The sequence below is a fragment of the Marmota monax genome, unplaced genomic scaffold (genome assembly GCF_021218885.2).
Source record: "Marmota monax isolate L192 unplaced genomic scaffold, Marmota_monax_Labrador192_F-V1.1 WCK01_AAM20220418_F8-fsc00208, whole genome shotgun sequence".
Taxonomy (NCBI): domain Eukaryota; kingdom Metazoa; phylum Chordata; class Mammalia; order Rodentia; family Sciuridae; genus Marmota; species Marmota monax.
The window spans coordinates 884,167-904,997 of record NW_026693914.1 but is presented as its reverse complement, the minus strand read 5'-3'; the positions used below and the strand labels follow the sequence as shown (position 1 = coordinate 904,997).

The 20,831-nt window shown below is 40.5% G+C and overlaps 1 long non-coding RNA gene across 1 annotated transcript in view; it reads left to right on the top strand.

Moving 5' to 3' along the window:
* The window catches only part of LOC124105983 (uncharacterized), a 66,293-nt gene that overhangs the window by 4,346 nt on the left and 41,116 nt on the right, over positions 1 to 20,831 (top strand). The window contains exon 2 of the long non-coding RNA XR_009228530.1: positions 18,300 to 18,448. This is a non-coding gene — a long non-coding RNA (uncharacterized LOC124105983). The remainder of the gene's footprint in view (positions 1 to 18,299; positions 18,449 to 20,831) is intronic.

The following is a 20,831-nucleotide window of genomic DNA, read 5'->3' as shown; positions in this document are numbered from 1 at the left end:
TTAAGATCTGGGTGCAAGGGTTTTTTTATTTAATAATATTTCATTGATTTAGTATATCTCTTTATGATTTTTTTTCGAGCTAATGAAAATGAAATAAAGAAGTGAGTAGTCAAATAGATCCTCAGGCCAATCTGGGTCACATGTACATGAAAATCTGAATTAGCTCTCAGGAGAGTGTTGTTCTGCTTTCGGTCTTATCTTTACAAGTAATCGAAATCCCCCAATCTACACATAAATATCAGAGAGGAAAAGAACAGCCCCAGCCTTCCAAACACTCACATCACCTTTTGTTTTGATAAACTCTGATAGAAAAATCCCAGCTGAAATTCAGACAACAATCCAAGAAGCAGGATAGAGGAAGCAAGATTATATTGCTTTCCTCTGGTCAGGTGCATAAGATGCATTGAACGTGATAAATAGTTCTGCTACTGTGGGAACAGGGTCTGAAGCTGCGGTGGGAGGGATTTTGTCTAGACTGTAGCAAACGCTCTGTAGCCATAGAGTTAAGTGTCATGGGGAAGCAGGGCTGCCCAACTTCCTGCTGTGGGGATTTTATAATAAGAGCCAGGCCGGTGTCATTTCACACAAGACCTGCCCGGAGGTAGGGGAATGGATAAAATGACCTTTCCTGCCTCCTCCAAGGGCTATAACTGGTCCTTAATGAAAACCTGGTACCAAGAGCTAGTTTGGTATGGAACAATGCTTTTAAGGCCAAAGTTTAATTTCATAACAGAAATCGGATACTGTAGATAGACGGATTGCACTCTTCAGAGATGGATAGAATGACTTGGTCTTTGGAGCTCATCCCAAGGGGCGCTTTAAGGAATATTCTCTGGGAACAGCATCCTGTGCTGGCAAAGGCATTACTTGATGATTTAATGGATCCGTTCCATTTCCAGGTCTTATGATGTATTATTACTACGAGTGAATGGCTAGCGTCTAACATTTTAGTATGCTCTCCGAAGCAGACACCAACCAAGAGTCCGCCTGTCACACTTAAAAATGGGGTTTTACTTCATTTTTGCACAGTTACTTAAGAGGGTCGCTGCTCTACTTCTGTCCCCCTCTCCTTTGGCTTGAGTGTGTTCTTTTCACTGTTGTCATTCTCATCTCAATATAGAGTTATTCAGTCTCAGTCTACATTCCAAGAAAGTTGCCGTGAAAGTTCATTGGTATTATAGCCTATTCTCTTGGAAGCTAAAAGTCCCTAATGCCTTTGATCTTGACTCTATTTATTTTCACAAAAGCAACAGATATGGTCCGCTTGGGGATACCAAATATGAGTAGTTTTGTTTCAGGTTGTATTTGTACACTCTTTGCGTGTGTGTTTGAGTCACACCAGTGATGCTCAAAAGCTATTGAAATAAATGGCTACGTTGCTGCCTTTACTGATTCCTACAGCCTGCAGCTCTTAAGAGCTAGAGTTGCTACACTTGCTATTCCAAGAGGCCACTGGGCAGGATTTGCAAGGGAAAGAGATACCGGGAAGCTCTCTGGCCTCCTTTTTTTGTTGTGTATGTTCCTGTTGAATGCCGGCTACTCTGACTTCTTTTCTGTTGCTACTGAAACAGAATAAGGTGGCACACAATGGGAATGGTGGGAAGGGAGGGGCCCCGGGCAGCTGCCAGCAACAGGTGCAGGCAACATGGCCACCACTTTCCCACACGTATCAGCCAGTCTCAAGTGGCCTTGCACATTCTGCAAATGAAATAGCTGTGTGGATCAGGTGTCTGCTGGTTAGAACTTGGAAGCAAAAGAGCAACAGTAACAAGGGGATGGGTGTGTGGGGTGAGGCAGGGTGGGGTGCATTAGGAGGGTTAGTTCGTATTCCTGCATCTTTGTTATTCCCCTATTGAGGGCTTGGATGTGAAATCCTATCTGTGTTATTCTGCTTCCAATAATTGTGCTCCACTGAGATTCCGAGATGGTATCTGGGTGATGAACACAGAGAAACTCTCCATTGTTCCTCCTTCCATTTGTGACCAGAAGCTGCTGCTAAGTGTCCTCAGGTGGGACTGGAACGTTCCCAGGGAAGCAGATGCTACAAGACCTGGAAGGGGGCTCCCACTGCAGTCTCTCCTGTGCCGACACCTCTGCCCTCTGCCTCATAGATCATTCATATATAATGAACTGATAGTACCTGTCATATCCTTAAACCTGACCCGAAATTGTGATACTCACTTGGGGCAATTTAGGATCAGACAAGTAGAGGACATGTTTGTGGTTAAGGAATTATTTTCAGGGGTCTGTCAAAGTATTTCCATATGAGGCTAATACCATTTTTTTGTAAGGAGCACATGTAAGAGACACAATAAATATTATTTTGTTCCTTTGGTACATTTAAAAAAAAAGAAAAAAAGATTCTGATTGTGAAAAGAGAGCATTAACAGGGAGATTTTTTCCCCCAAGAGCAATTAAATTATACTCTTATTAAACAAGAGTATCATTTTTCGGGGGGTGGGATGGTATCATTTTGGAGGTCTTTGTTCAGACTTGAGGATTGTGTTTTAATTCATTAAGGGATCTATTTTAATTCATTTTCACTTACTGCAGGTTGGGAAGAGGGCATGTATTCTGGAGATTCTCCAAATTTACCCATTTGATTCCTACAACCTACCTCTTACTTAAGCCACATCAAACTTCATGTGTAAGCTGTATGTCAAGAGCGTGTGTAATGTCAGTGTCATTGTATCTGCTACTGTGCCTGTGGAGCTCCTGTTTCTTCATTCCTGTTTGGAGGATTCTTCAGCTTCCAAGACTGGGACCCAATGTGTCCTGGTGTCAAGCCTGCTCCAAGCCCTTCAGGCATAGTGCCTGTGTCCTGCTGCTCTCTGTGCCCATGCAGTTCATGAATGCATGGTAATTATTTGTGAATATGGCTGTCTCCTCTCTGGGTGATGAGTGTCTGGAGCAGGGGACTTCTTGGCTTCTTTAATTCTCTCACTGTCTGATGTGGTGCCCCATAAATACTGATTGATGATTGCAGGGATGAATGGGGCTTTCAGAAGTTAGGATGAGCCTGACTGAAAGATGGGATTCTCAGTCCCCTTTAATGATTTGACACGCATGAGCACTGGAGTTCAGGAGGCCATTTTCAGATAGTCCTTTCTTAGTAATAAGCATTTTAGGTGAAAAAATACATTTGATTTCAGCTTTATGGTCAGGCTTCTTTATGTACATTCAGTTGCATGTAACTGGTGACAATGACAAAAATAGAAATATTAATAGCTTACCAGGGAGCATCCCACATGTGCCAGACATTCTGGTAAGCAGCCTTTCATGGGTAATATTATTTCCTGCTCACAAGAACACTGTGAGGTATGTACCATTATGCCACCTTGCAGAAAGAGTGATTAAGGGACTTAGAGTCCCAGGATCAGTAGGTAGTGGAGTCAGGACCTGAACTCGTGGAGGCTGATTCCAGAATGTTCAGTAGGAATGTCAGAGTCAAATAAGGGCCCCGAGAAACAGGTGGGGCTCCTCTAACTGCCCTAAGCAGGTGCAAGGCTTCAATTCGGCTTGTGATTTCTTGCCCTGGTAGAATTCCCAAGGTATCGAGCACTTCCTGTTTTCATATTATCTATAAATGCCCGTCAGTCTTCCAGAGTTCATAAAGATTGAGTCTCTCATCTGATGGAAGCCAGTCAGCTGGGATTCTGGTTGTGTCTTTAGACTCAGAAGAAACTTGTGGGATTAAGTGGTTTTCTGGAAAATGTTGGTCAAAAGCCACATCCACCCCAAATTGCTGTATGAATGAAACGTGGCTTTTCTTTGTGTTCTGAATAATTCTAATGGTGGCCTCGAGCTTCTATTTCCCTGTGTTGGTGTGGAGTCCACCAAAACAGCTTCGTTAAAAACAATGAAAAGGATGAAAAAAAAATACGCACCTTGGCTGTGTGTGGTGGTGCACGTCTGTAATCTCAGGGGCTTGGGAAGCTGAGGCAAGAGGATTGTGAGTTCAAAGCCAGCCTCAGCAACAGCAAGGGGCTAAACAACTCAGTGAGACCCTGTCTCTAAAATAAATAAACAGTACAAAAATAGGGCTGGGGATGTGGCTCAGTGGTTGAGTGCCCCTGAGTTCAATTCCTCGTACCAAAAATAAATAAATAAATATAAAAAAAATACTCCTTGTTATTTGTTTGCCATTTGGAAAGACTCTTAGGACCCATGAACAATAACAAAAAATGTTAGTTTTAAGATTGACTAGCTTTAAAAATGTTATCCAGAGCTTATTCCGGGGGTGGGGTAGGGGGGTCTCTATCTTATATCTGGTTATTTTTAGGTTTTGTATTTGCATATTTTAAGTATTGCATTTTCAATTCTCAATAGACAATACTCACTTAGATTCTTCAAAATAACTTCAAGTTGTATCCGATGCTCAAATGTGCCAAATGCTAACAAGGAGCAGAAATATGATTGCTTTTAAATCAGTAATATATTTTTGCAGTTGAATTTTGTTAAAGATTTATAGTAATGTTAAATATAAAGGTAAATTTCCTTCCTTTAAACATCAGAACTCATTATAAGATGAAAAACAGTGACACATGTCTAGGTGTGTATGACAATTATTATCATGCCAAGTTTTTCTGTGATACAGTTCATGTGAATTATGACAATATTTTGCCCTATTGTTTTTATTTATCAGCTTTCTTTACAGATGACAGTGAATGAAATAAGAAATACCAAGTTGCCCTAGCATATTTATTCTCAAGGAATTCTCTCTCTCTCTCTCTCTCTCTCTCTCTCTCTCATTGGGGATTGAATCCAGGACCTCTTAACCACTAAGCCACATCCCCAGCCCCTTTTATTTGTATTTCATTTAGAGATATGGTCTCACTAAGTTGCTTAGGGCCTCAATAACTTGCTGAGGCTAGGTTTCAAGTTGCAATCCTCCTTCCTCAGCCTCCTGAGCCGCTGGGATTACAGGTGTATGCCACTGCACCTGGTCAGGTAATTCTCTTTTTAACCATATCACTCAACCTGGATATAGAAAAGCTCTTAATAATGAGGAAGGTCTTGAACACAATGGATGGAGAATAATTGTAGCATCACCAAGAAACAATTGTATGTAAATGCATTCTCAACCCTTTCACTTGCTGGGAGACAAGTACTTATGAAGATTTTGTAGATATAAGCATCCTTATCTGACGTAGGTAGAGATTAGTCCCTGCCTAATCTTCCAAAAGAACTTGCAGATGCCACTCTATACTGGATAACTTAGGCTTATCCTTGGCTATTTAGAATAGTCAAGGTATTTCTTAAAAATATATCATAAGACTCGAGTGAGTTACGGGAATCTGACTTTACATATGCATGTTGATATTTGAATCCACTTAAAATGATAGACCTACAGAACTTAATATTAGAAGATACTTCAGAGAGGTTTTCTTAGTCCCTTTGAGTTGCTATCATAAAATACCATGAACCAGACACTGTATACTAACAACATTTATTTCTCACAGTTCTGGGAAATCCAAGACCAAGAAATAGCAGATCTGATGTCTGATGGGAGAGGGCCATCTTCCTGGTTTGCAGATGTCATCTTCTCATCGTGTCGTACTGAAGAGGAGAGAGGGAAAGAGAGATCCCCTGTATCCCCTATCTTCCCTCTTTATAAAGGCATTGATGGCATTTATGAGGATTCCACCATCATTACCTAACACCTCCCAATGGCTTCACCTCCAACTACAAGGATATTTGAGTTTTAAGTTTTAGCAAATGGATTTTGGAGGAGAACATATTGAGCCCATAAGACTGACCATCTCCCTGCTGGTCTATCCCTGCGTATACATGAACAAATTCACCCGAAAACAGCCAAACCTGCCCAGCTGACCTAGATCTAGGTCCTTAAATAATAATAAATAGTTATTGTTTGAAGCCACTGAGTTTGGGGGTGATTAATCAGCTTGCACAATTGAAGCAACAGATTAGTGATATTCCAGAGTTGACAATAAGACCGACTCGATGGCAAGAGTCAGACATTCCCCAAACCACATATAATATCCAATTTTATTTAGAAGCAGTCAAAGCAGTTCTTGGTTTTAGTAATCTGGTTCAATGCTCCATTGATTTGGATGTACATGTAATTATCCTTTTCTATAATTTCTACAGAAGATTAATTGAAATTGGGCTTGGAAATTATTAAGTCAAACCCATTCACTTTATAGGAAATGTGTCCTAGCCAGCTGAAGTAACTTCTGAGTCTATAGCTGCTCTGTTGGATATTAATAAAGACTAGAGCTGAACAGTTTTGCTGCTTCCATTGGAAGTCTTGATTCAGCTCTTAGTGATATATCCTAAAAAAGAAAAAAAAAATGCGACGCTTGTAATATTTTATGCACAGGTTATAACTAGTGCCACCATATTAAAAAAGAAAATCAGCCAGGCACAGTGGCACACACCTTGAGTCCCAGTGCCTCAGAAGGCTGAGGCAAGAGGATTGCAAGTTCAAGGCCAGCCTCAGCAACTTAGCGAGGCCCTAAGTAACTTAGCAAGACTATCTCTCTCAATAAGACATAAAAAGTACTGGAAATGTGGCTCAGGGGAAAGCACCCCTTGGTTCAATCCGTAAGACCAAAAATATTTTAAAAATTCAGTGGTGTCTATACCTTTGACCGCATTCAACTACCACCTACAGCAAATATATCTGCAGTCTTGATGTGGAGACTTAGCAAACTGCCATCAACAAGGTGCATCTACTTGCATGTGAGCTTGGGAGTAAATGGAGACCATTGAATAAATGCGGATTCATGATTTGGATGGTGAAGCAAAGTTTTTTCCTTTTAGATCAAGGTCCTATTTGCCTTGCCACTCAAACGTCTTACCTTGTGACATCCTTTGTCATTCTGCAATTTCTTGCATCATTCAAAGACTGCAAATGTGTGTTACAGTCTCGAGTGCACCATGAAACACAGCTCTGAGCTGTTTCCTATGGGGAGTAAACTGTCATTTTTCACCACATTAAATTTTATAAGTTTCAAGCGAATGGAAAATGGATTTTATTATTTTCTCCCCGCCCCCCCCCCTTTTTTTGCCATGAATGTTTTATGGCTGCAAAAACAGAATTTGTGGTTTCAACTGTTCAAGTTTGATGCAGAAAGCTATGGAACCTCTTATGTAACCTGATGGCCTGAATAATTATCAAAATATTTTGCTTTCCACCCTTTCTAAGCTTTAGCAGCAGCAAAAAAAATAGTGTATGCAACCTTTTGACCACAAAATCATAATAATGAGAAAGGCCCTTTTACAAGGTCTGCTCTACACCTACACCAAGGATGCTATAACTGGGGGAGGCTGGAGCTCAGGGGGCCAGGCCAGTGTTCCAGAACTTATCAGGGAGTGCCTTTTACAAAGAAGGAACAGAGTCTATAAGCAGGAAAGCCAGGGTTGAGTAGAGGGGGAAATGGAATGCAGACTACTTAGAGGCTCAGGACCACAGGGTTCTTTGTCCCTTTTGAAAGCAGAAGTCATATTGATCTAAAAAAATTACAGGATGAGAAAATTGTGTGTGTGTGTGTGTGTGTGTGTGTGTGATTCTTTGATTTGCACACAACATTATTTCTCAATGGCTACTGAGAATAGGATGTCCTCTTAGATTTTTCCACAATGGCATTACCCCAGACATGTGAGACTCAATTTATGAAATCTGGGTCCTGGGCAAATGCTAGCAAGCCAGATTCTTAAAATGAATTCTATAATCTATTCATCTATTTTATATAAAACACAATATATTGAACTAAAAATGTAGCTATACATTTGTGATTTTTTTTAACTTCAGAAATTATTAAGATCTACTTACTCCCGGTTTTAAACTACCTATAGTTGTCAATTTATGTTCTTTAGGTTTCTTAAATAGGGCATTTCTTCATGAGGTTCAAGATCCATGTACATCAACATGTATGTAAACTATAAAAAGCTCTGCTGTAATGTAAATATCTCCAGTTGTATCCCACCTCCCAATAATAAAAGAGTCATTATCTATTTATTAAATTTCAATGTGAATGTTTTTTTCTCTTGGTCACATTCAGATATTCATAAATGCCTCTGTTATCATGGTATTCTCCTTAGGATAACAAAAAGAATCTAGCATATTTTACTTGTACCCAGAAAACACTTTGCCATTAAATCCAATTTCCAACCACATTAACTAATACATCTCATTCTGAGAAATGTAAAACAACATTTGTAAATGCTCATATACATTTATTAGTAGACTACCAGGTCTCTGAGGATAGGGACATTTTCTATCCTGTTCTGTGACTCTAACAGGGGTCTGCTACTGCTATGCTACCAAGATGGCATGCAGTGGAAATTCAATAGATGTTTAATGAATTATTGAACTAACCCAACGAGGCTTATTGCTAATAAGTAGTAAATAATATCTCTTTTTTTTTTCTGATTCAGATACTGAGAGGAAATAACAAAGTACCTACCTTTAAATCTGTCATATATCAAAGGGGTTTTGGGTTCCAGTAGTATTAAAGGAACCAAATCAAAGATCTTATTGCAAATTATCCGAATTCTTGAAGTTTATTTCCTGATAGAGCATGCACCTACTTCATGAAGTGAATTTTGCACAGATAGTGTCAGGAAATAGCTATATAGGATTTAGAACACTGTACCAGTTTGCAAATTATTATAGGAGCCTTAAACCTACTAATGGAGGATTTTAATGGCTATATTAAACAGACCTTGCATAGAATTGCAAATTAGTTAATTTATAAGATGTTCAACTTGAATAGGTTGGCTAATATCTCCAGGCTTCCAATTTTCCACCTACGAAGTGGCAAGAGGGTAACTAACCTCTTTGGAATTTCTAAACATACGGAGTGAAAGTGTTCATAGAGCAGATTGAGTTTCAATTGTAGGCTCTGGATTCAGCCAATCTGGGTTTATATTCTAATTTACTTAACACATGAGCAAGCTGGGTAAACATAGATAAGTTAAGTAACTTCTCAGTGCCTCAGTTAATCAGCAGATGCTATGTAGCTTTTCTGAAACATGGTACATGTATATACAAATTTTCATGCAGCTATTAGCATTTTTTTTCTTTTAATAAACTATTTTAACACCTCTATTAAGACACTCAGAAGAGGCATTACATTGAAAGAAAAATACTGTTTGTTTTGTCTTTTATTTCCAATGAGTTGCTTTGTCTACTTAGAAAATTATTCCAAAGGAGGGGACTAGCCTGCTTTCTTTTTACTTTGCCCAAGGAAAAGGGCTTTAGCCACGAGTCATGCAGCTGTAGGGCCAGGGCAACTTCTAGGAGGGAATCCTACTGCTCTGGAAGAGTCCTCTTCTTTTTATTGGGTTAATCCCATGCTCATCAAATGTAAATTCTAGCCATTAGCTGTCCATGCTCCTTTGTTAGAAAGTCTTGTATTCAGCACGAACTGAGTTTGAGGGCTGATGGAGTTTCCTTTTCAAATCAACTCTTTTGGAAACCCTTCCTAATGGAACTTTGTTCCTAGGACCAGGGAACAATGCACACAGATAAGCTACCAGCTGGAGTGGAAGAGATGGCCAAGCTGAAAGGCATATCTCATTCTGGAGAAAATTAACCTCCCAATTTTGCCCAGTAATTGATTCCATCTGACTGAGGAGTTTCAGTCTGGATTGTGACTGTCATTTGGATGGCTGGGAAGGGAAAGCCTATAATTACAGCCATGCCAGCCTGTTATCAGAGCCCAGGGAGGGCCTTCCTCTCCTCCGACCCTGGGTGATCACAGGTGAGGCTCACAGGGGAGGGAGGAAGGAGAGAGGCGAAAGTAGGCTGGCGGATCTTCCTCCATGGGAAAAGAGGCCCTGGGGCCACCTGGACCATGAAGAGAAGGTCAGAGGTCACTGGAGGTCCTCTTGAGTTTTCACCATATGAACACCAACAGGCCAGGGCTTCCTGCTTGCTGCAGATTCTTCTCTCCAGGGAGAGACTTTGCCTGGATATAGCTAATAAAGCCCAGGGACTGTCATTATTAACAGAGTAGGATTCTCTGCCATCCAAAGCTGTGTAAATAATGGTGTTCTATCCAGCTAGGACCTGGGAATGCACGGAGTGAGCACTAACTTTTGCAGAACACTTTCAATTAGATCAATCCAAACTTGGACTTGTTCTCACCTTCATGTGAACAAAGCAGATGCTTTTGAAACTTGCAAGTATGGTTTTACTGTCATGATTTGACTGAATGCAATAGCCTGGCTTTCTTGTCACTATAAATAAGGGCTTCCTTGAAGATTGAAGTAAGGCTAGGATCCCGTTTGAACAGTGTATCTGGTGGGATGAAGCAGCACCTTTTTTTTCTAATATAGCCTGATACCTCTTGGTAATGCAACCAGGGTCTTGGAGTGGAAGTTGCAATGGAAAGATTCCAGTTCAAGAACACAGAAAGCCTGTGCACTTTTTTTTTTTTTTTTTTTTTACATCCACCTGTCTGTTCAGGGAATTTCTTTAAAAATGCATCAACACTATTTTTGTACATCTGCAAGTGATCCCAGATAAAAGACGAACAGCAATACAACTATTAGGCTACAAGAAATAGAACATGTGAAGCTTCACCCACTATTGTGAAGAAATTGACTACCTTGGCAGAGAAGAGCCACTGGCTCAACAGCTAAACCCTTTTTGATACTGTTTATTTAATTGCAAATACAGATAAAGAGATATCATTATCATTAATAATAATATCTGTAGCTCATATTTGTACAATACTGTGCAGTTCATAAAATAGAGCACTGGCATCATTTAAAGATAGTTATTGATTTGAAATTGGAGTATGGTCATGCAATTAAATTAAAATTTACTTCTTAATTACCTACCGTAGTGACAAGGATATCTTTGGGGAACCAAAGTTTTCACAAATGACAAAGTTTTAAGAAGGTACAAATTTAAAATTTGAGTATAATAACACACACACAAAAAATATGTGATAAAATAAATGTTGTTGAAGGTCAGTTTCATGGAGGAAAGAGAACTGAACTTAAGTTTTATCTTAAGGGGATCTCAACCATTGGCTGGTCTTGTCACTATCCATGATACAAAGGATGATCCTCCACCTAAATACATATTATTGCTTTTTATCATATATTCTTACTGTGGTCTTTAGTGTATAATAGATGAACCTATGTGAAGAATATAGCGAAATAATTTGATCAATGTTTTCAGGTTGCACTTCACAAAGGAATTCTTAGGATGTTCCCTACCATCTCTTTTGGAGAGGGCAAGACTCACGTTAAGGTTTCTCTGATATGTGGATGCTAATCCACAGTAAGGGAGGGTGGGGAGGGAAGAATAGAAGTTCATTGGAATAGGGAGGAGAGGGGAACTGGAAGGACAGTAGAATTAATCGGACCCAACTTTCCTCTCCTTGTGTTTGAATCCATGACCAGGGTAACTCTGCATCATATGCCACTACAAGAATAGAATCCTAAATAGAATAAGTTATAGTGCACCTATGTATAATATGTCAAAATACAATCTACTGTCTTGTATATCCAAAACGAACAAATAAAATTTTTTTAAAAAGAACAATTATCTATCTATAAAAATGAGATAATAAAGCAGTCTTTCATCTTCTTTCATTACAGAAACAAATAAATAAAAATGTTGTTATTCATTTTATATTTCAGAGTCATAAACAAAATGCCTGTATATGATATCAAAATGAAATATAATGGTAGTGTGTGCATGTTAGCTACTAAGAGTCTACTCCAGTATTTCCAGTATTAACTTTATTTCTTCATTTGATGTTCAATATATTCGTTTTTTAAAAGAAAGATAAAGATACTCATCCTAAGAGGGTTGTTATAAGTCTTTTTTTTTTTTTTTCCTTGAGGCAAAGTCTTGCTAAATTGCCTGGAATGGTCTGCAGCTTTTGATGCTCCTGCTTCTGCCTCTGAGTAGTGGGATTACAGTTGTGGCCACCATGCCTGGCTTTGCTCTGAGTCTTAAATGAGAATTAGGGTTAGGGTTGAGTTAATCAACAACTCAGTAAGCATTAGTTTCCCTTTTTCAAAAGTAATTAAATTCACTATTAACTTGGATATTCATGCATGTACATATGTCAGAATTTTCAACCATAAACCAAGTGTTGTTAAATGATTTCAGAGATATACACATGCATTTATTTTTTGGACAAGGAAAACACCCACAATTCAAAAGGTGCACAAACAAGATATCATTAAATTTTTCTCTTCTGCTCTCCTCCTGACTCTCAGTTTACTTTCCTCTCGCCAGCTGATTTTAGTAGCTTCCTACCAGTGAGTGATGAACCATATATAAACTTAAATATATCTATGTATCTTTATGAATATACATGCATATGTGTATATATTTATGTGTAGATAACACACCTATATGTTTGATTACATTCTTCTTCTTTAATGCAAATACACATACTTCATGTACTTTTCTTTGATTTGCTTTTCTTTTTTCTTTTTTTTTTTATTTAATGATTTTATCCTGGAGAACATTCCATAGTGGTGCACATTAACATTTTACTTATTTCTTTTAAAGCTACATCGCTGTATCTTGTGTGATTATGCAACACTTGATTTAATCCAATACTGTTATTGGGACCCATTTTGTTGTGTTATCAATCGTTTCAATAGGTTCTTGCGGCCCATCATTCAGTGCTTCTGGAGTCTCTTGGTCTTTGTAGAGGGCCCAGGTAAGCTACCTTTGGCTGCTTTCCATTTCACCAGATGGAGCTGGGAGGGAGACTAGGGAGACAGCCTTGGGGTGGACACCAGGGAAATCTAATTATTAAGGTCAAGCAGCACATGGCTGGGACTGCTGGAAGGCTGAGTGTCTGGAGTATGGAAAAAAAAAATCCCAATTAGATGATTAATTTAGGTTCTGGGTGTACTTTTAGCCTATGGCCATGGAGTCGGGAAAAGAAACAATTACCTCTCCAAATTGCCATGCTGGACTGATTAATTTTTAATTGAGTCTTGTTAAAGGCATGGAAAACTGTGACATATATAACCTGGAGAAAGAGGATTGAGCCAGGGGAGCCACTCTCCTCCCCACAGGCATCCACAGAATTAACGGGAGAGAAGAGTGACTCAGATAGGGCCTGGAGGCAGGGGGTGACAGTTGATGTGCAGAAGACTCTGCTGTCTTGGGGAGAAAGCCAGACTTCAAAGCAAAGGGCGAGGGGGACAGCCCGTTTGAATTTCGGCTTCAATCGCAGGGCTGGCCCTGGAGCCTTGCTGCACAGTGAGCTTGGCCTGGTGTCACGTCGCTGTTGACTAGAAGAAGACGACTTGCACTACGTTTATGGAGAGTCTTCACTTACATTGCTGCTTAGAAAATTTAGGCTCCACGAAAGCCCTGACCTTTGGCCCTGCATAAAATGAGAAGGGGGGGATTTCCTTCTCAATGGCTATTCAGACTGAGCAATGGACAAGGGTATAGAGATACAAGGATATAGAGGGACTTTAAGAGGGGTGGGTTTATTCCAGGAGGCCTCAAGCCAGAAGAACCCTCTAGTTTTGTAGCATCCTGGCATTTTGGAACGTCTTGGAGCTTTATGGAGCTACAACTATTGGGTAAGAGTAGGTATGGATAGAACTATAGGTGAAAGATGTTTCCATGGATGCACCAGATATAATCTCATCTAAATTATGTCCTTACTGGGATTTGTCCTCTTCCATCACTTTGATTAGGTATTTTCATTTAGAAGATAGAAGTTCATCAGATTAGACAAAGGGGAATGAAGGAAGAGAAAATGGAAGACAGCGTAATGAATCTGACATAAGTTTCTTATGTATGTAAATGAAAACAGTGAGTCCCACCATCATGTACATCCACTGGAATGGGGTCCTAATTAGAATAAGATATATTTCACACTTGTATAATTATATCAAAGTGGATTCTACTGTCATGTATAAATTAAAAGAGAGAGAGAGAAGATATCTAGAACAAAGGCAGACAGTAATATGCAAGAAACCCATGGAGAATTGTGTTTCAACAATGATACGCTGTTATACTTCCTTTGAGTCTCTATTCAAATGCTCCCTTGTCAATGAAGTTTTCCCTGAGCATCTTATATCAAATAGTTACCTATGGTCACTTGTCTCCAGTAATTCCATATGATCATTGGAACAAAAGTAAAGGAAATGCTGATAAGCGATCCGATGTAAGTGTTGTCCTATTTAAATTTCACAAATCAAACGAAGATGTGACGGTCCTCATTACATAGATGGGACGGCAGAAGCTCAGTGAACCCAAGCCATCTGCCCGAGCTCACCTAGAAAGCCAGAGGCAGGCCTGTGTGCACAGCCTGGCCCCGGTATGAACCCCCACCCCCTTCCATTCTCTGCACTCAGATGTCATGGTTCTGCTCTCTTGGTGTCACTTCAGACTGCTGCAGTCTTGGTCCTCATCTCAAGGTAGTATCAAGTCTGGAATTTGGGAGCTGGATATACTAGGACTGATATAGTAGTAGCCACGTAGTAATTTTTGTGTGACCGTGGACAAATGATTTTTTTAATGATCAGTTTTTTTTCATCTCTGAAATGAGGATTATACAGTTCCTATCCCATTCTGAGGATTAAAGGAAGCCAACGTTCGACACCCAGTCAGCCTTCAATAAACAATTGCCTATGTGTATTATACGATACTTACACGGGTCTCTATATAGGTCTGATTTCGGGTTTCAAAAGGGAGATCAGCTAAAAGATTGACTGACATGAAACAAAGAAGAGACTTGAATAATAGAGTAAGTAACTAATAGCTGTGAATAATACACTGATACCCAAAGATCACCTTCTAAGCTATGATCGAATCAGTGGTTGAGTGCAAGTTAGGGAAACATGTGGATGCCTGTAATCCCAGTGATTTAGGAGCCTGAGGAAAGAGGCCAAGTTCAAGGCCAGCCTCAGCTACATAGTAAGATCCTGTCTCAAAATAGTGCTGAGGATGTAGCTCAGTGGTAGAGACAGTGTTCCTGGGTTCCATCTTCAGTATCAAAAAAAAAAAAGAAAGAAAGAAAAAAAATTAACACATACAAAAATATCTGAAATAATAATGATAAACTTATGGTTATGATAAATTAGATTATTATTTAAAATTGCCCATTTCCTTTGCTCATTTCAAGGGGGAGTATGTGTACTTCCAAGGAAATTGATTTGGGACATGATCATGTGAAGTTTTGGCTTCCTAGCGGTAGAACGGACATCTCTGTCCCTTCATTTGGACTTAATCATTGTCTTGCTTCAGCCAATAAGAGTAGTACAAGTGACATGACTCCCTTGCATGGTGGGGGTTTGCTCTCTGGCCTCTCTGCCATTTCCATGAGATGACCGTGGCTAGAATCTTGCTCTGTGAAGACGGAAAGGGCCTGGAGCAGATTCAGACCTGGGGCCTAGCTTTGTCAACTGCTGGCCTGTGTGCAGGTGCCTGAACAAGAATAAGCACTCCCTGTTGACTGTCACTCAGATTCTGTAGAAGTTTGTTTGCAGGAATAGAAAACTGATAGCAGGCTGCAAACGGCGCTAGATGTGTGGCAGATAGATAGCACCCATCTTAAGCTTTGTGGGTAAATAATACAGATGTCAATCATTTAAAGAAGTATCTCCCATTTTCTTCTTTGGTCTGTATGAAGTTAGAGCCAGCCTTGTGTCCTCAGACGAGTTCCCTGGGGCCTTTATACATCTGCTTCTGCACTGAAGAAGAAAGATATTCCTCGCCACCTACCATTCCCCAGGGGTCATAAATTAACAGTTGAAAAACTCTTTGAGATCTCCCATGAAAGGTGCAATTTAAGCAAAAGCATGCCTATTATTTATTTTTATTATCCATTTTAAAATTGAATACTTAGACCAAATAGATTTTCCAGCCACCAAAAAGGAAGTTTCTTCTATGCCACAACATATTATGTATTGGGCACTCTCCAACTATAGACTATATTTCCCATTTATAGCACTAATTTAAATGTTTATGGGTCTGTAAATGTATTCCATTTCTCCTGGGGCTTCTGAATACCTATAATGGTCTAATATTTTGGAACACTAAATGATGCCTTGGGCAAAGTATAAAATAGGGAAATAAGAGAAGCAGAGAATGAATTGAGTAATACTAGAGACACTTTAAAAAATAATGCTTTTAGACTCCCAGAATTACCCTGCAAAGTAGTCCAATTTGTGATTATTGTCTTTCCTTCATGTTTCAAATGATCACTTTTGTATTATACAGCTTTGGGGGCTGATGAGACCAACATAGCAAAAGCATAGATGTTGTATTATAAAATACAAGTCAATGTGGTGTATTAAATGACTGTAGGGAGAGAACTCGTGTAGGGGAAAGGTGTGGATCAAGGCCTGGGGTGGCCTTTTCAGTTTACCTGTGGCTGGTGTTATTTTTGCGATCTCTGTTCCAACACCGACATCAATAATCAAGATTTTAATCTAGAAAGTAACTAAAATGATCCTTTCTGGATGAGCTAGATGAAATTTTCTACGTGGTAATGTACCATAGGACGGTGACTTCATTATTGTTCTTGGTCACAAAGGCTTGCCACTTGTGATTGGAAAGAGAGTTGGCATTAAGGTGACTGTTGGGTGCACCAGCATCCACCAACAATGTTGAGAATCACCGATGAGGGGGTTTTTCTGCCTTGGACCCATTCTGTGTGGGGCCCTGGTCTGTCTCAAATTGTAAAACACAGTCTCTTTTCAGGAATTGGAAAATTCAGGTGACAGTTTCAAAATCGTCTCCATGTTGTTGAAATACCCAAGTGGAGGACTAGTATCGTCACCACCCTCATCTCCCCTGTGCATTTCAGAGTGAAGAGAGAGAAAGCTGCTCCTAGGCCCAGGGTTCTGACATTCTCAGGAGTCACTCTGAACTCGGCTCTTTGTCCACCAGAGATGGGGTCTCATGCCAGCATTAATGGCTCCTCCAGGGAGGGTGTGGAAGCCAGCTGACGAAGGCCTGCTCTGGGGGTGTCAGTACATTAGGGTGCTGTATGCTGCCTCGTGTTAAAAAGGAAGAGCATTTTGACGAGACGTTTGTGACTCTTGATCAGCCATTTCTAGCCATCATCTCTAAATAATGCTGTATCAAGAAGCAGGGATCTCTATACCCCTACAAATTTGGGGTGAGTATTCGAGTCCTCTAAAGGAGGGTAAGCTGTGTCCCAGTGTACTTAGGGAGGCAGCATGGAAGAGCGGATGCACCTGGGAGTCGGTTTGTTCTGGGCTTTCATCCTCTTTCGGCTCTTTTTTTTTTTTAACTCTTCATTCTCCCTTTTTTAGCTAACATTATGCAAATTAATCAAATTCCCTGAGACTCAATTTCTTCAGTTATATAACCTGAGTATAATACCAAAATGTGTTTTTGTTGGAAATATGGTGAGTCTACAAGAAGTGAATGCTATCTATCTATCTATCTATCTATCTATCTATCTATCTATCTAACATACCCATCCATCCCATTCACATCAGGGATTTACCAACCTTTCATTAAAATAAGTGCTTGATTAAGGAGTCACCAGAGAGATAAACATAATGCTGAGAAAATTGGTCACCATATCACCAAAAATCTTCATTTTTACCAATTCTTCCAAACATCAAGTAGTACATGTTATATTAATAGAACGCTTGAGGAAAAAAGAAAACAAAACATTTTTTTGAGCATCGATAGAGCACTTTGTTGTTGTCATCATTTTGTTTTGTTAGTGGCTTCACAGGGAAAAGGAGCTGGAAATAGGCGATAACGTGATGAAAAAATAAATTTCTTTGTCCTCTTCTGAGAACTGTATTTGATTTTGAGAAAAGGATTTGTGGACCATCAAAATGACCCACCTATTGCAAAAAAAACCTTCACTATCCAGTGCAAAAATCTTCGCAGCCTGTCCCTGGCAGGTTGTGACCTAGCCTTTTATTGACATTCCAAATAGCCATCTCACTTGAGAACCAGGCTCTTTAGGGCTAGTTTCAAGTATCAGAAATTCTTCCCCATGCCGAACCCAAGTCTCTCTGAGGACGTTTTCCTGTTCCTTGTCTCAGCCCTGCGCTCTACAGCCACACAGAGCTCGTTACTTCCTTAAAGAAAACCTAACATCTCATAACTAATGGCAAATACGGCTCTGAGGAAAGAGGATTTATTTATGTTTCTGTAGAAAATAAAAATGGTACTTATCCAGTGCTCTTTAGCAGACACCTTGGGAAACGGCACCTTCCAAGGGCAGCCGGCAAGATCTTCAGGTGGGCGCCAGGTTGCACTAGTGCCACCTTGGAAGGCACACGCTCCACTCCAGGGGCTGATCTAATGAGTTTATTTCTCTGCCCTGTTCCAGTGACAGGGCCATTGAGTGACTTCATTGCAACCAGTATTGCTGACTAATGCCTGTATCAACACCTACCGCCGCCACTGGCCTTACATTGATTCCACGTCCAGTTTGTTTTCTCCAGAGAGAACTTTTCCACATCGTTGGAACTAATTGAGGTAATGGAGAAATGCTTCTGGTGCCAGAACCCTCTGACTTTCTTTTGCTCAGTTCCCCTTTGGTATTGAAAGACCACAATGTTCAGTCTCCGGTGGGTGTTTCTCTACAGTCAGGAGGAGAGAGTTTGATGGTGTGGCCATCGCACCTTGGCAGCTTTGGCACAGTCCAGGCTGGATGCTCTACCCCCTTCTCTCGTGGCTTGCCCAAGCTGCCCTTCACACTCCTGGGGCACTTCTCAGTGGGGACCTAGGAATCCCTCCTGCTATTCCCAGGACTGACCACAAGAAATCTCTTAATGTTCTCTGAAACAACTAGCAGATGGAAACAAACATTTTATGAGAACATATTCCACCTTAATTATATGTATTGTCTGCCAATGTTTATAGCGTCTCAGAGGGAGTTTGGAGGTAAGGCTGAGTCGGCTGAGTATGGTTTTGATTACAGGGATTTGTATCAAAAGTGGAATGGTACCTTTTACTGACTTCCAATCTCCCCATCTAACCTACACTTCATGTCCCTTACTCAAGAAGGTTGAAAGGACCATACCCTAGACAGCATGGCCTCCTGAAAAGTCCCTGGTTTTGCCCCTTGTCAATAGTTTGTGGCTCAGCAAGTCTTTGGGGTTAATTTCGGTAGCTCCTTTGACTGCAGGGCCTTGTAGGGCTTGGATTTTAGGTATACTTTCTGCATTGTGGGAGGGTGGGCCATCCCAGGAGGGTGGGCCATCCCCTCTCAACGGTCTCTGATTAGCAGATGCAGAGTTGGTTCATTGTCGGGGCAGGGGAGTGAGGCACGTGCATGATTATTTGAGCTTGGAAGAAAGAATCTACACATACTAAATACTAATGACTTTTGTAATATTCAGCTTGCATGTTACATTGGTATCCTTTTCTCCATATTTCCCTGCTCCCTCCAATGGTTAGTCCTGCATCTTTTCCCTTATTGGTCAGTCCATCCAAGGTGGGTAGCAGAAATGATGCCATTCTGAGCCACAGATTGCAAATATATCTGAGTCACCACTGGCTAGCAGCTCTGGTCAGCATGGGGAGCAGTGGCCATTAGGGCTTGGAGCTGAAATGGGTGTTTTGCATTACTTGTGAGTTTTATTTCCCCCCATCACCTGTGACCCTTTTTGCAAAGTTAATTGAGAGTTGGCCTTTTTCAAACCAACTGCAGGAAATTGACCTTTGTGTTCACGCTATGTTAAGAAAGGCCTGGATGAAGAGAAATGAGGAGGTGAACTGGAAATTATCTGGCCCCTACAGCCATGCTATGCCACTCTGTGAAATGAGCATGGAATTCTTGATACAGTCAAATAGGCAATGCCAGTTGCAGAATTGTTTCCCTTTAGAATCAAACTGTAATCAGAATTTGTAAAGTGCACTGGAAGTTCAAAATTTTAGCAATCTGAAAGTGCCTTTTAAAGTAATGTCTAATCTGTTGATTTCTGTTTCAGTTAAAACCCGTGTATTCCTTTTTTCCCTCCCAGGACTAGGGATTAAATCTACCACTGAGCTACTTTCCCAGTACCCCCTTTCTTTATTTTTTACTTCGAGACAGGGTATTGCTAAATTGCTCAGGCTGGCCTCCAATTGTGATCCTCCTGTCTCAGCTTCCTGAGTGGCTGGGATTATAAGTGGGGCCCCATCGTGCCTGATCTATTTTCTCATTTTCAGTTAGTGGTAGGGAGAGCTGCTTGGGGCCACTTGCTTACCTGGGAATCTGACTGGTAAGCAAGTATGTCTTTTGCTCTGAACAGATGGGAGGACAGTTAGAAAATGTGTACTTATTTTGACCTCAACAATCCTGGGTTCAAGACTGGGCTCTGCCTCTTAGTTCTTGAGTTACTTCAGGAAAAGCATATAAGTGCTTGCATCTGAATGCTTCGTGTGAATATGAGAACATTGGTAAGACATGAGGTTCTGTGCGGATTCCATGAATCCATTGAAAAGTTTAGCACGGAGATGCTTAATGTCCTCATTTGCCTGTTTTGTGTCATGCCGCTCTTGTGTGCTAGGATCCAATGGCAAGAATATTCGAGGGTCTTGCCCTTGTGAAGGTTACACTCTTTCGGGGGCTGACAGTTTCTTTACTCTTTCTGGGGACGAGGAAAAATCTTGGTTAAACCAGCAGGGTTTGAAATGCAATAGGAAGTAAATTGTTATTTTTGACTAGAAAGCCAGGATGTGAAATGGCTTCTTAAGACTCACAGCTGGATTAAATAATTCTGGGTCAGGATCTAGATTTCATGGTCTGGTGGTGAGGTCAGGCTGTGCTTGCAGGCAGGGTGCCTGAGTCACTGCTCAATCCCAGACATGTGCCCGACCTCTGTATCAGCCTGGCTTTCTGTTTTGTTTGTTTTACCTGTAAAACTGGTATCAT